The sequence below is a fragment of the Oncorhynchus tshawytscha genome, linkage group LG16 (genome assembly GCF_018296145.1).
Source record: "Oncorhynchus tshawytscha isolate Ot180627B linkage group LG16, Otsh_v2.0, whole genome shotgun sequence".
Lineage (NCBI taxonomy): Eukaryota > Metazoa > Chordata > Actinopteri > Salmoniformes > Salmonidae > Oncorhynchus > Oncorhynchus tshawytscha.
In genome coordinates, this window is record NC_056444.1 from 79,209,396 (window position 1) to 79,225,156 (window position 15,761).

General features: G+C 45.5%; 1 protein-coding gene across 1 annotated transcript in view; it reads left to right on the forward strand.

Moving 5' to 3' along the window:
• LOC112216390 (ski oncogene) overlaps nucleotides 1-15,761 on the forward strand; it is a 93,490-nt gene that overhangs the window by 15,752 nt on the left and 61,977 nt on the right. The window lies entirely within an intron of this gene.

A 15,761-nucleotide genomic window follows, 5' to 3' on the forward strand; every position in this document is an offset into this window, starting at 1 on the left:
CTCAGAAACATTGAATGTGTGGCTGTTTACTTTTGGCCAGTGTGGGAACTGTGTGGCGTCTCTTGTGTGGAGAGAGAGGGCAGGGCAGAGATATCAATCAGTAAACGTCTGTGATCTTTGCTTTGTTTAGTCTACTGACTCACTGCGATGTCTGCCTGCTCACTGCGATGTTTGCCTGCTCACTGCGATGTCTGCCTTCTCACTGCGATGTCTGCCTGCTCACTGCCTGGGTTAATCTCGCACAAAATGAATCCGATTGGAGATGGACTTAATTGCCCTATCGATCCAACAAAGCACTTGTTCTGAACTTTGACCTGCGACTATGAATCACCACAGCTGTGCTACGTTTTGTAACATATGGAAAGATGCATATTCCTGTCTGAAATCCAAGCCTCCTCAGTTATAACCCTAGTACAGGCTACTATCCACTCTAGTTGTCAGCAGTATACATGTACTACCTATCCATATCATGTATCATGCTATACACCGACCCAACAAAATACTTGTTACGTTTTATTGGGCAGTTTTTGGTAATTTATAACCATTCTAGATTTAAGATATATTTTTTTCCCCAAAACAAGTATTAGATGTAGGACTTGGACTCCAAATGTATAGTTAGAAATGTAGAAAACGTATTGGATGTAAAAGGTCATCAACGTAAGGGAATTGGGTAGGGTAGTGTGTCATCAACATAAGGGAATTGGGGAGGGTAGTGTGTCATCAACATAAGGGAATTGCTTAACTTTGAACCTAAATCCAATTTCATGGTGATAATTTTAGTTGATTTCATGTTAAATGCACGTTAGTTGACAACTCAACCAAACGTAAACATAGACGTTGAACTGACGTCTGTGACCAGTGGGAAGTTGCAGTTTGACGGGGGTTAGAGGAGAGAGACAGAGAAAGAGAGAGAGACAGAGAGAGAAGGGGGTTAGAGGGGAGAGAGAGAGAGAGAAAGAGAGAATGGGGTTAGAGGGGAGAGACAGAGAGAGAGAGAGACTGAGAGAGAGAAGGGTGTTAGGGGGAGAGAGAGAGACTGAGAGAGTTAGAAGGGGGTTAGGGGGAGAGAGAGAGACAGAGAGAGGGGGGGGGGTAGAGTTGAGAGCTAGAGAGAGAAGGGTGGTATTGTGCTGTTGGTGGCTCACCCAGGGGATCAGAGATCAAATCCCAGTCTCAGGACACTCTTCCCCTCAGTCTGCCAGGAGTCACTGAACACACACTGGAACTAGTGAGCAAATAGTTGGAATTTAGACTGATTAGATAGCAAGGTTGGCTCAGTTTAGACTGATTAGAAAGCAAGGTTGGCTCAGTTTAGACTGATTAGATAGCAAGGTTGGCTCAGTTTAGACTAATTAGAAAGTAAGGTAGTTCAATTTAGACTGATTAGAAAGCAAGGTTGGCTCAGTTTAGACTGATTAGAAGGCAAGGTTGGCTCGGTTTAGACTGATTAGAAAGCATGGGTTGGCTCAGTTTGGACTGATTAGAAAGCATGGGTTGGCTCAGTTTAGACTGATTAGAAAGCATGGGTTGGCTCAGTTTAGACTGATTAGAAAGCAAGGTTGGCTCAGTTTAGACTGATTAGAAAGCATGGGTTGGCTCAGTTTAGACTGATTAGAAAGCAAGGTTGGCTCGGTTTAGACTGATTAGAAAGCATGGGTTGGCTCAGTTTAGACTGATTAGAAAGCATGGGTTGGCTCAGTTTAGACTGATTAGAAAGCAAGGTTGGCTCAGTTTAGACTGGAGTTAAAGTCTTTTTAGCTTTTTTGTTGTTTAGGCTGCAGCTAGCCGACTGAGGCAGCAACAGAAACAAACTCGGCAGCCAGCCACACCTTGGCAGATTTTTCCTGTCCCTGCCCCCAGATCAGTTTACGCCTCAGGAATGAAGTGTTGGAAACAATGACTTATAATGTCATTAACATCCTTCCTGCAGCCTCTTCCCCCACCTCCAATCATCCTTATTGCAGCCTCTTCCCCCACCTCTAATCATCCTTCCTGCAGCCTCTTCTCCCACCTCCAATCATCCTTCCTGCAGCCTCTTCCTCCACCTCCAATCATCCTTATTGCAGCCTCTTCCCCCACCTCCAATCATCCTTCCTGCAGCCTCTTCCTCACTTCCAATCATCCTTCCTGCAGCCTCTTCCTCCACCTCCAATCATCCTTCCTGCAGCCTCTTCCCCCACCTCCATTCATCCTTCCTGCAGCCTCTTCCTCACCTCCAATCATCCTTCCTGCAGCCTCTTCCTCCACCTCCAATCATCCTTCCTGCAGCCTCTTCCCCCACCTCCATTCATCCTTCCTGCAGCCTCTTCCCCTACCTCCAATCATCCTTCCTGCAGCCTCTTCCTCCACCTCCAATCATCCATCCTGCAGCCTCTTCCTCCACCTCCATTCATCCATCCTGCAGCCTCTTCCCCACCTCCATTCATCCTTCCTGCAGCCTCTTCCCCCACCTCCAATCATCCTTCCTGCAGCCTCTTTCTCCACCTCCAATCATCCATCCTGCAACCTCTTCCTCCACCTCCACCTCCAATCATCCATCCTGCAACCTCTTCCTCCACCTCCACCTCCAATCATCCTTCCTGCAGCCTCTTCCTCTACCTCCAAGCATATTTCCTGCATCTCTTCCTCCACCTCTACCTCCAATCATCCTTCCTGCAGCCTCTTCCTCCACCTCCAATCATCCTTCCTGCAGCCTCTTCCTCCACCTCTACCTCCAATCATCCTTCCTGCAGCCTCTTCCTCCACCTCCAATCATCCTTCCTGCAGCCTCTTCCTCCACCTCCAATCATCCTTCCTGCAGCCTCTTCCTCCACCTCCAATCATCCTTCCTGCAGCCTCTTCCTACACTTCCAATCATTCTTCCTGCAACCTCTTCCTCCACCTCTACCTCCAATCATCCTTCCTGCAGCCTCTTCCCCCACCTCTACCTCCAATCATCCTTCCTGCATCTCTTCCTCCACCTCCACCTCCAATCATCCTTCCTGCAGCCTCTTTCTCCACCTCCAATCATCCATCCTGCAACCTCTTCCTCCACCTCCACCTCCAATCATCCTTCCTGCAGCCTCTTCCTCTACCTCCAATCATATTTCCTGTATCTCTTCCTCCACCTCTACCTCCAATCATCCTTCCTGCAGCCTCTTCCTCCACCTCCAATCATCCTTCCTGCAGCCTCTTCCTCCACCTCCAATCATCCTTCCTGTAGCCTCTTCCTCCACCTCCAATCATCCTTCCTGCAGCCTCTTCCTCCACCTCCAATCATCCTTCCTGCAGCCCCTTCCTCCACATCCAAGTCATTGATCTCCTCAATTAATTCAATTCCAGCCCATTCGGTACACAACTCCCTCATTCTTTCATTTTTTCTTTCTTTCATTCTTTCAGTCTTTCTTTCTTTCCTCATCCCTCGGTTCTTGCTCTCTTCCTCTCTAGACTTGAGAGAAACCCATTGATTTCAAGCCCCCTCTGCACGCACACACACACACAAATCGATGCAGGCATGCACACACACCCTCCAGTCAAACACACTCACCACCATTGACACAAACACTCATAGCCATAGACTTCAGTACATACATTCATGTGCACACAGTCAAACATCCTCACATGCTATTTACACACACTTACACCCCCAACACTCCCCCAGGGCAGACAATGGGTCTCTTGAAGCCCTTGTAATTCATGTAATTGTAGATGTGCAGACAGGGAAATGTGTGTGTGTAACAGCCTCCTCAGTGTAAAGTCTACCCAGGAGTACAAAGGCATTATTTCCCTGCTTCAGCCCTTCTCCCTGCCTGTTCATCAAAGGGGAGACTGTCAAGGCTATCTTCAGCAGTAGGACATCTGTTAATATAAAGCATACCGCCATTTATATCCGTCGCTGTCAATCTCTCTCCACATGCGTGTGTTGTGGTGTGTGTGGGGTGCCTGTGGGGGCGGGGTGGTGGCAATTCTTATTCTGTCTCCTGTGACCTCTACCCCCTTCACTCGGCTCATCTGGTTTCCCTGTTTAATTATCTTCACACACACACACACACACACACACACACACACACACACACACACACACACACACACACACACACACACACACACACACACACACACACACACACACACACACACACACACACACACATAGGTCAGGCCGTACGCTGAACCTTGGCCTCTGAAACACACAGACCCACCCAGAGAATGATGGAAACCTCACTCCCTCGTTCCTTTTCTCTATTCCATCCCCCTCTCCTGACCTGACCACTTGGGTCTTTTGCACGGCTCTGTATGAAACAGACTCCTTTGTGTGTGTGTGTGTGTGTGTGTATGTGTGTATTTGGTCTGTACAGCAGCCACTCTTTCACAAACAGCCCAACAGATAGGCCTGCATGCTGCCGATACAAATGACTGAACTCTTTGTCCGCCAGAGTTTGTTGGACGGTCACAAAAGGAGGGAAAATTCTTGCCCGAGACTTTATTTATTTTACATTTGGAAATCCAATCTGTCTGTATTTTGTGGTAGGAATGATACCTTAGCGAGGTACGTTTTCATAGGAGCGAGGGAGAGAGAGACTTGGGGTTTTGTACATGTTGGACTTTCCAGTCACCGGCCAAGCCGGACGGTATTATTCTAAGAGAAAATGAGACACGGGGCGAGTGTTTAGTCTTTACCGAAGGACAGAGGGAGAGGTGTTGTGTCTCTCACACACACACGCACACACGCACACACGCACACACACACACACACACACGCACGCACGCACGCACGCACGCACGCACGCACGCACACACACACACACAGGGATACTGCTATGCCTTGTCTTCAAACTCTCAGCAATTCACCCTGCGGAACTACAGCGCTAGCAGAGAAGCTAGCCCACTGGCTTTATTTCAGTGCTTATCCTTATTTCAGTGCTTATCCTATGTTAAATTCTAAAAGTGCTAGGCTACGTGCTAATTTATTTCAGTGCTTATCCTATGCAAAATGCTAACAGTGCTAGGCTACATGATAAACCCTGGGCACTTTTGTGGCTAATGCCGTTCCAGAACGAACCAACAGCGGCAAGCTAAAAGAGAGTGAGCATGAAATGGAAGGAAGGATGGATAGATGGAGGGTTGGATGGATGAATGGTCCCCTCCCTCCTCAGTGCAGCGGTAATGAAATGATAGATACCCAAAGCGAGCGGGCCAGAAGTGAAGGGATGACCTCACAGGCACCTAATCACCGCGGAGGGAGAACTCAGTTGCTAATGTGACCATTAGCATTCTGCTCCGCCGGAAAAACTAACGCAGTGAGGGGAGGGAGAAAAGACTGATGAAGAATGGAACAAACAGAACACATCTCCTCCTTCTTCATTTTTGGCCCCATTTGACAATATTACTGCCGACAAACTCCTGAAACGAACACTCCACTCTTGTGATGTTGTTTGGTGGAGACTGATTTTCATTTGTATCAAGCTCTGGGTGAATGGAGTTAGCTTGGTTACTTCAATGCTACATTTTTGGGGGACTTTTATTGAATGAAGTTAGCTTCAACGCTACGCTAGCTGGTTGTGTGTATTTTGGTACGTTCCACCTGCAGGGATGTCAAATGCCATTGTTGTTTTATTCCTCATGCCCGTGCGCCAGGCCGGCAGCAGTTCAAAGGTCATGGAGGTTGTTGATGCCAGAGTTTGCTTCGGTGGAGTGTCCCAGCTACCCCATGTCCCCCTGCCCCCAAACAGTGGGCCGCCTGTGTGGGCGTGTCATGTGACCTGAGTGGGGTGATCGGCCAGTGGACTAACAGCAGCAGGGCCAGGCAGGGACTAACGGTCCTTTAAAAAGAGACAGAGAGCGCACACGCTTTGTCACTGCCGCACAACCCCCAACACACACACACACACACACAAAATGACTGGTGACTAGGTGGATGTGGAAAAGAGAGGGAGAGAGTGGCTGATCCCCACCCCCACCCCCACACCCCAAAGACCCCATGCACCTTAATGCTCACATGCTGAAATGCGACACCCCCCTCCCCCCTCTACTTCCTCCTCCTGTCTGACTAAGCAGAGTCAGGCTCAATAAGTCGGTGCTGCTGCACGTCTGTGGTGTCTCACTGTCACTCTTCCCCCTTCCTGGCAGCTGCTAGTCTGTGGTGTCTCACTGTCACTCTTCCCCCTTCCTGGCAGCTGCTAGTCTGTGGTGTCTCACTGTCACTCTTCCCCCTTCCTGGCAGCTGCTAGTCTGTGGTGTCTCACTGTCTCTCTTCCCCCTTTCTGGCAGCTGCTAGTCTGTGGTGTCTCACTGTCTCTCTTCCTCTTTCCTGGCAGCTGCTAGTCTGTGGTGTCTCACTGTCTCTCTTCCCCCTTCCTGGCTGCCACTAGTCTGTGGTGTCTCACTGTCTCTCTTCCCCCTTCCTGGCAGCGGGGGAACGGAGACGCTGGTTTTGATGTAACACCACAGCGATTTCCTGTGCGACTGATACACCCAGGGTTGTTGTGACTCTGCTTTTGACAGTCACTCAGGGAGTGTCACCTCTCCTGCATTTCATCAACTGTCTTCAACTGTCTACTAGCTACTCCAAGCTTGGTGTGTTCCCAGGCAAGCTGGATTGTGAGTAAAGCATAGGCCTGTCACACATCTCTAGACTACAGGACATAGTACTAGAGGCCTCAATCGTTCATTGAATGTTACCCAGATATTATTGTTCTTCAATTTGCCCCTCCTCTTGTTTCTCTCATTTCCCCCCTCCCTTCTCTCTCATTCTCTCTCTTTTTCCATCCTCTCTCTCTCTCTGCCCCATTCCCCCTCTCCTCCCTGTTGATACTTGGCCACTCTGAGCCCTTGTGATCTTGCCTTTGTGCTAAGACCCTCTCCCTCCCAGGGTTCAACTCATTTGGAACAAAATGTCCGGGGCTGAGGTTGAAAGGGCCAGCATGTGCTGGTCACCCCGGCTTGTTTGAGGCTCCCCAGCACCCGGCCTAAACTAAAGCACCTTTGTACCTGGCCTCACAAAGATAGCCCTCCCAAAACAAAACAAACATCAGGGTTTTTAACCAGGGTGCCTGCCTGCCTGCGCAACAGGACTGTCAAAGTTACAATTAAAACTGTAAATAGTAAGAGGTTGCTGGAGAAAGGACTGTTTCCCTGTTCCCCTCATGACCTACTAAGTCATGATGACCAAGCAACAGGGAAAATGAGGCTTCCTCTTGAGAGGGAGCCGAGGCTGGGCTAAGAACACCCTATTCCATGTCTATTTTTTAACAAGGCATTATTTACTCAGTGCGTGTGCGTCTGTCTGCGCACGAGTGTGGGCCTGTGTGTCGACAGTGGCGCTGTCTGGTGAGCTTTGAACCCTTGCTCGTGGCTTTGGCCAGGTCTACAGTAGTAAACAGGACGTAGACAAATGTTTATTTAGCCTTTGATAACCACACAGTAGAGACCTGCGGGCACCGACAGAGATCATTGCAGCGCAGTTGACATTTGTCATTTGTCATTACTCACACACTCAGCATTCTGTTCTCCAAGTTCAGTAGCCTAGCTCTTCTCTCCTAGTTGGGCATGCCAGATCAAGTGCCCCTAAACGTCTCAACGAACTAGAGTAGGCTGCCTATGTACCGGCGGAGAATCACGTGGTCATTTTCAAGGAAATTAACAACAAAATATAATTAGTTTACTCCCATGTCTGTTATTAAATATTGATAGGCCTAAAGGAAAGAAGGGGAGGGTGCTCAACCAACGTGAGTCGAGGTGCAATCAATGGTGAGCGAGTGTTGCACCTTTTCAATAAATATTGATGACGCATTTATTTGTCTCGGCCTGCTAATCTTCCCGATCTTGAAAGGTAGGCTGCATCCTAAAATGTAGGTTGTATCCTAAAAGGTAGGCTGCATCCTAAAATGTAGGTTGTATGCTAAAAGGTAGACTGTATCCTAAAAGGTAGGTTGTATCCTAAAATGTAGGCTGTATCCTAAAAGGTAGACTGTATCCTAAAAGGTAGGCTGTATCATATAAGGTAGGTTGTATCCTATAAGGTAGGGATGTATCCTATAAGGTAGGTTGTATCCTATAAGGTAGGGATGTATCCTAAAATGTAGGTTGTATCCTAAAAGGTAGACTGTATCCTAAAAGGTAGACTGTATCCTAAAAGGTAGACTGTATCCTAAAAGGTAGGCTGTATCATATAAGGTAGGTTGTATCCTATAAGGTAGGGATGTATCCTATAAGGTAGGTTGTATCCTATAAGGTAGCCTGTATCCTAAAAGGTAGACTGTATCCTAAAAGGTAGTCTGTATCCTAAAATGTAGACTGTATCCTAAAAGGTAGGTTGTATCCTATAAGGTAGACTGTATCCTAAAAGGTAGACTGTATCCTAAAAGGTAGGTTGTATCCTAAAAGGTAGGTTGTATCCTAAAAGGTAGGCTGTATCCTATAAGGTAGGTTGTATCCTATAAGGTAGGTTGTATCCTAAAAGGTAGGTTGTATCCTATAAGGAAGGCTATATCCTATATGCAAAAGGTAGTGTCCACTCATCATTCCTGTTGCTTCAAGTTCAGTAGCCATATCTCTCCTCTCCTAGTTGGGTGTGCCACATCAGGTGTGCTTGTCGAGGAACCTATATGTATGGGCGGAGAAGCACAAGGCAGTCATCTTTCCAAGAAAATGTACTTCCTAAAATATGATCAGGCTGTAGTTTACTACATTACCTTGAAATAAATGTTATCACTCTATATTTGTCCATCTGAAAATCTTCCCGCTCCTAAAAGGTAGGCTATATACAAGATATAGATACTTTACTGCTACGCAACCAAGGCTGGTGGTGTGTGTTTATGGTAGAGCAGGGTAACTGTGATGTGACGAATATACATACAACCATTCACCCACATTCATTTAAATGTATACAGGGTTTACATTCACGACTGTACGAATGTGTTCCAAGCAGCTAGATTAACATCGTCACAATTCATCAAAATAAATATCAAACAATGCATCAAGTCCACAAAGTGCTGTGTCCCGGGAGTAGCCGGAGGGAGTTCAATGTTCTGACTGCTGCGGGGAAATGTTTATTTTTTTAAACGTTCAGTCTTTTTTGGGGGGTCAATGACCTGTAGCGTGTTACCAGAGGGAAGGGGCTGGAAGAGGTAATTGGCTGGATGGGATATGCAAAACGTAGCTCAAGAGAAAGTGCAATTGTCCGCTCTCTCTCTCTCCAACTTCGCTCTCTTCAAACTTCGTCTAGCCTGTTGGCTGGTATAGCCCAGTAATACAGATAGCTTAATATAATGGGCCACGTGAGAATCTATGGTAATTTAACCTATTTCTTAGGCTATTTTGGCACATTTTGATATTGTCTTTAGGGTGCAAAGTTGCTGGGACCATGGCTGGCAAGCGAGCTGAATCACAGACGCCTAAAATAGCATTTTAGGAACTGCGGTTGTGTTCAGGACCAGTTCTTGCGGGTGCGGGTGGGAGTCAGACAGAATGCCAACAGGTGCGGTATGAAAGAAAAGCTACGAGTGCGGTTGGGAGCGGGCGGAAAAAGAACCTGTCCTCTACCCCCCAGTCTCTGGTACAGGAGGGGTGTCTGGTAATATTGCCTATGTGTAACATTGTCCAGTCACTCAAACTCCTTTTCAGCCTTATAATTATAACTGCAAAACCTGCCATAAGCCTATAGAAGTACAATGACATTGATGACATTGATGACAGCTAGGCTATATATACGGCTAAATAAGGCTATATACACGGCTATATACAAGCTATATACAAGGCTATATACAGTTATATACAAGGCTATATTCGGCTATGCTATATACAAGGCTATATACACGGCTAAATACAAGGCTATATACACAGCTATATACACGGCTATATACAAGACAATATACAAGGCTATATATACGGCTATATATACAATATTGCTACAATTGAAGGAACTCCCATTGGAAGGGTGCATTTAGGCTTGACCTTAAGATCAATGACCCACAGTTCATTATAGAACTATAGTGCTGCAGTGCAGTGGCTGCATCCCAACTGGTAACGTATTCCCTATGTAGTGCACTGCCTTTGACCAGTGCACTATATCCCCATTCCCTATGTAGTGCACTACGTTTGACGAGTTGCCATTTGGGACGCAGCGAGTGTCCTCTGCTCAGAGAGAGCTTCCAGTACAGGGCTCCAGGGCAGCTGATCACACCAGCCAGGTTGGCAGAGGATTTCTATTTCAGGCTATTAGTTTGATGGGGTGGTGCAGACAGTCAGACACCTCTATGGAGGATGGGGGAGGGATGAGGGAGTGAAGGAGGGATGAAGGAGGGGGAGTGTGATAATGGATTTAGTTTAACGTGTGTGCCAAGGTGCTAGACAGCGGTAGTCCTCTGTGACAAGCTCCCTCCCTCCCTCCCTGTCTGTCTCTCTTTCTCTTTCTGTCTCTCTGTCGCTCTCTCTGTTGCTCTCTCTTTCTTTCTCTCTCTGTCGCTCTCTCTCTGTGGCTCTCTGTTTCTCTCTCTGTTTCTCTGTTTTTCTCTCTCTCTCTGTCTCTCTATCTGTCTGTCTTTCTCTCCCTTTATTTCCACCTCTCTCTCTCTATCTCTCTTTCTCTCTCTGAGTGGAGACTGCGCTTAGTGACAGCTCAAGCATTAAGGGACAGGCAGTCTTGTGTGACAAACTGAACCACACTCTGTGTGTTTCTCTCTCTGTGTCTCTCTCTGTGTCTCTCTCTGTGTCTCTCTATCTCTCTCTCTCTCTCTCTCTCTCTCTCTGTTTCTCTTGTGCTTTGAGAGAGCTGGAGCATTAAGGGAGAGGCAGTAGACTGTGTGTGTGTCTAACGCGCTTGGCCCCCACATTATCCCAAATGTCGCAGTGATTGGAGCGCTAATGTGGTTGCTAAGCAAATCTGCCCTTCCTGTGCTTATTACTGTAAGAATGGTTCGGCAGCTTCCTGGCTGGTGGGTTGGACTGGAGCGGAGTGTGCCGGTGTGCTAACGGCACAACACACACACACACACACACACACACACACACACACACACACACACACACACACACACACACACACACACACACACACACACACACACACACACACACACACACACACAAACACACACACACAAACACACACATACACTGTACGTAGAGTAAGTGAATGCACACACGAAGGCGAACACACACACACACGGCTACCTGCAGGCTGAGCAAGCTGTGTCTGTATGCCTGTCTGTTTTCCCAGGCCTCAGGAAGCAGTCAGTCTGTCTCTGTCTGTCTGTTTTTGCTGCAGAAGCCCTCCAGGAAGCAGTCTGTCACTCAGTCTGTCTCTCTCTGTCTGTTTTTGCTGCAGAAGCCCTCCAGGAAGCAGTCTGTCACTCAGTCTGTCTCTCTCTGTCTGTCTGTGCTGCAGAAGCCATGGCCCTCCAGGGAGCACAACAGGAAGCGTGGAGTTTCTCAATGAAATCACCCCAGTAATCATTACATAATCACAGGCTAATGCGCTAGTTCCTTTTGCCCATCCCGAAAGGGTAAAGAGAGCCCAGGCTTAGCGTGCTAGCTAAGCTAGCCTATAGATGTAACTGTACCCTGGCTCTCGGCCACAACTGAGTCTATTTTTGGGTGGCCCAGCCGGTGGAACGTGCTCCTCGACTGGAGAGGAAGTTTTCTCTCAGACGACAAGCCCTGGAACGCTAAATGTATCTTAGCGTAGCCTAGCCCTCTCCCATTCGTTTTCAGCTAGGTTTTCTGTAAGCCGAGCCTGCAGGTGTGGGTCAACTGTCCGTCAGGGAGAGACAGGGGGTGGTGAGGGAGAAGGTGAAAGGGAAGGGTCAGTTCCTCAAGGCTCTTTAATGAAATAGGCAGACAGAGAGAAAAGCCCGGGGGCTAGCGGTTAGCGCCTGGCTAGCATTCTGTCAGGAGACCCGAGACGGGCGGTGCAGCAATTAGCATAGCCAGAAGCCAAGAGGTGACGTTATGACGCGAGAGGTGGATCCACTTTCAAACAAGTTTGTTTAGGATTGTTTGTGTGTGTGTGTGAGTGTCGTATTCTCAGTATTGTAGGCTACTTTTTCCATATGCAGCAGTGTGCAGTAGTCTTCTAGAACACAGGTATTTTCTGTGTACAGTAGTCTTCCAGAACACAGGTATTTTCTGTGTACAGTAGTCTTCCAGAACACAGGTCTTTTCTGTGTACAGTTGTCTTCTAGAACACAGGTCTTTTCTGTGTACAGTTGTCTTCTAGAACACAGGTCTTTTCTGTGTACAGTTGTCTTCTAGAACACAGGTCTTTTCTGTGTACAGTTGTCTTCTAGAACACAGGTCTTTTCTGTGTACAGTTGTCTTCTAGAACACAGGTCTTTTCTGTGTACAGTTGTCTTCTAGAACACAGGTCTTTTCTGTGTACAGTTGTCTTCTAGAACACAGGTCTTTTCTGTGTACAGTTGTCTTCTAGAACACAGGTCTTTTCTGTGTACAGTTGTCTTCTAGAACACAGGTCTTTTCTGTGTACAGTAGTACTTCTACTCAGAAGTTTCATAGTTGATATGTAGACTATCCCAGAGCTTCCCATTTCCCTGAGTGCTACGCTCCTACCGGCCTCCATGCAATGCTGCATTCATACACTTCTATCAAAAACGGCTCATACAAAAACAACCTGTACATATATATTTCCATTTGCTTGCACTGCTGGTGACGACACATAAATACACAAAATACATATAGAAACTGATGTCCTCAGGCACGCGCTGTGGGACAGCTTTGTATTACGATGACTCATGTCATGGCGTTATAAGGCTCCTATCATCACCATCATTAGGATGTTTCTTAAGTTCAGTTTCAAGCCATCTTTATTCGCTTTCCAAACACAATAGGGCCTGAGAGAGAGAGGCGATGGCAACGTGTGAATGGCAGGCCACTGACTAGAGAGCTTTACTGTAGCCCAGTTCTACTTGCGAGGGGGGGGTCTTCATGTGTGCCTGCTCTGACCTTATTCTAGTTGGGATCGTGTGCGTGAGTAGAGAGCATCTCTCTCCTCTTTCTCTGTCTCTCTCACTCTTTCTCCCTTTCCCATTCCATAGCTGCATTACAGTGTGGCGTAGTGACCCTGCAGCACAGCTCAGTCTAACACATTCCCAGCCTGGCCTAGCACGCTCCCCTCAGTAGCACTGAGCTGCTACTTACAGTGCAGGCGAACTGGGTGCCATAGCCTATACAGTATATCTACCCTGTAATATGGCAGTATGGATATAGTCTGTTTTATAGCAATAGACAATATTAGAACCCCTTTGCCTCCAGAATAGAATTCCTCAGGGGATGGATTCTACAAGGTTTTGGGAATGTTCGTTTCTCAATTGGTGTCAAGGGACCTAACGTGGGGCAGGAAAACCTTCTCCACACCAGTACAGCACCTCCACCAGCCTGTACCAGGCAGGATGGGTCCATGGACTAATGCTGCTTACACCAAATCCTGACTGACCTCCGTGTGATGCAACAGGAACCGCGATGTACCTCAACGGACTGTAAAGGAAATCACACTACAAACTCTCATGCACTTAAGGAAATTACTAATATTATGGATATATTGGAAGTTGTGGATATATGGAGGTTTATGTAATCTGACCTACTGAGATATACATGGTGGAGGTTCAATCAAGCTAGTTGTCTTTTCTACTTGCTTATGTCATTTCCGCTGGCACCAAAAGTTAAGAGTGTTGATAGGGGACAGAATGCACTCGGACCATCAAATAATTGGTTTACACATTTCTCTTAAAGAATGTCCATGAGGGTGAGGATATTGGAAATGTAATCAAAGCCTACTGGATGACATTTTGTTTTAACCAAGACAGAATAAAGTATTGCTGACCTTTTCCTAGATAACATAGGTACAGCAGATCCCCTTATTGTATGGGACACTTTTAAATGCGCCTTTAGAGGCCATGCAATTCTGTACTCATGTTTAAAATAAAATAAAACAAAACCATTTAGGTCAAAAGACTTCATCTTAAAAATAGACACAGAGGAACTAACAGTACAGTTAGATAGCAATAAAAAACTGTACCATAGACGCATAGAATAAGTTAGAGGAAAAACAAAATGGAATGGAGGAACTTATTCAAGAAAGATCCAGTGTAATATATTATAAAAAATAAAGTGAACTGGATGGAATATGTGGAAAAATGCACAAAATCTTCAACATAGAAATGCTACCAAAGATAATGTACATAAACTTGTTACAAATGATGGTGTCATCCATGATTCATAAAACTATATTTGGAAAGAGGAAGCAAAGTACTTTAAGCATATGTTTTCATCTCTGTCTCTTCTAGCTCCACTGACTGAAGTTATTTAAATATGTTTTTCTATTAATAGTGTCTTAACAGCTATACAGAAATACTCATTTGAAGGCCTAATTACAGAGGGACCTAACGTGTGCCAGGAAAACCTTCTCCACACCAGTACAACACCTCCACCAGCCTCTACCAGGCAGGATGGGTCCAATTTCTAGATGCAATTACAGTTTTCAAGTCTGGGAAAACCAGTTCAGGCATATCAAATATTTTTCTATGTACTCAAAGGTTCATAATTAACATGTTTTAACCACTCCTTTACAAATGGTAGACTATCAGATACTCAGCAAGAAGGTCTGATTTCACTATGACTACAACAAGACCCAGGTGGTAAATATAAAGATTCAGTCCACCTAAAAAACTGGAGGCCCCTTACACTTCAGTGTTGTGATGCCAAAGTCCTAGCAAAATGCATAGAGCATAGAATTAAAAAGGTATTGTCGGATATTATTGATCCTAATCAGACAGGTTTTTTACATGGACGATACATTGGCAATTATTTAAGACAAGTACTGGAAACAATAGAACACTATGAAAAATTTGTATTCATAGCTGACTTTGAAAAGGCCTTTCATAAAGTACGACTGGAATGTATATATAAATGCCTGGACTATTTTAATTTTGGAGAATCTCTTATACAATGGGTTAAAGTTATGTATAGTAACCCTAGGTGTAAAATAGTAAATAATGGCTACTTTTCAGAAAGTTTTAAACTGTCAAGAGGAGTGAAACAAGGTTGTCCACTATCGGCATATGTATTTATTATGGCGATCTAAATGCTAGCTATTAAAATTAGATCTAACAATAATATCAAGGGGCTAGAAATCCATGGCTTTAAAACAAAGCTGTCATTGTATGGTGATGATTCATGTTTTCTTTTAAATCCCTAATTTGGATCCACAGCCTCATAGATGATCTACGTCCTTTTGTAACCCTTGGATTAAAACCTAATTATAATAAGTGCACTATATTACGTAGGGTGCGCATATTACGTAACTTTTACATTACCGCGTAGTTTACCAATAGAATGGCCCGACAGTGAAGTGGACATAATTTCTTTCTTTCCGATATGAATACAAAGTATCTCACTATAATACATTTGAATAGAACATTTGTCAAATTAGATATGATTTTGTAACCATGGAAAGGACACCACCTGTCTATTTGTGGGAAAATCGCCTTGATGAATTCTTTAGTCATATCCCACTTTACCCATTTACTTATGGCCCTGCCTTCACCTAATGACTTGTTTTTTTAAATGATATGACCAAAACATATTCCACTTGATTTGGAACAGGTTTATGAACTGATTTTCGATTAAAATTATTATATGAAATTCTTGCAACCAATAGAATGTTATACAGTGCATTCAGAAAGTATTCAGACCCCTTGACTTTTTCCACATTTTGTTAGGTTACAGCCTTATTCTAAAATGTATTCAATTGTTTTTTCCCCCTCATC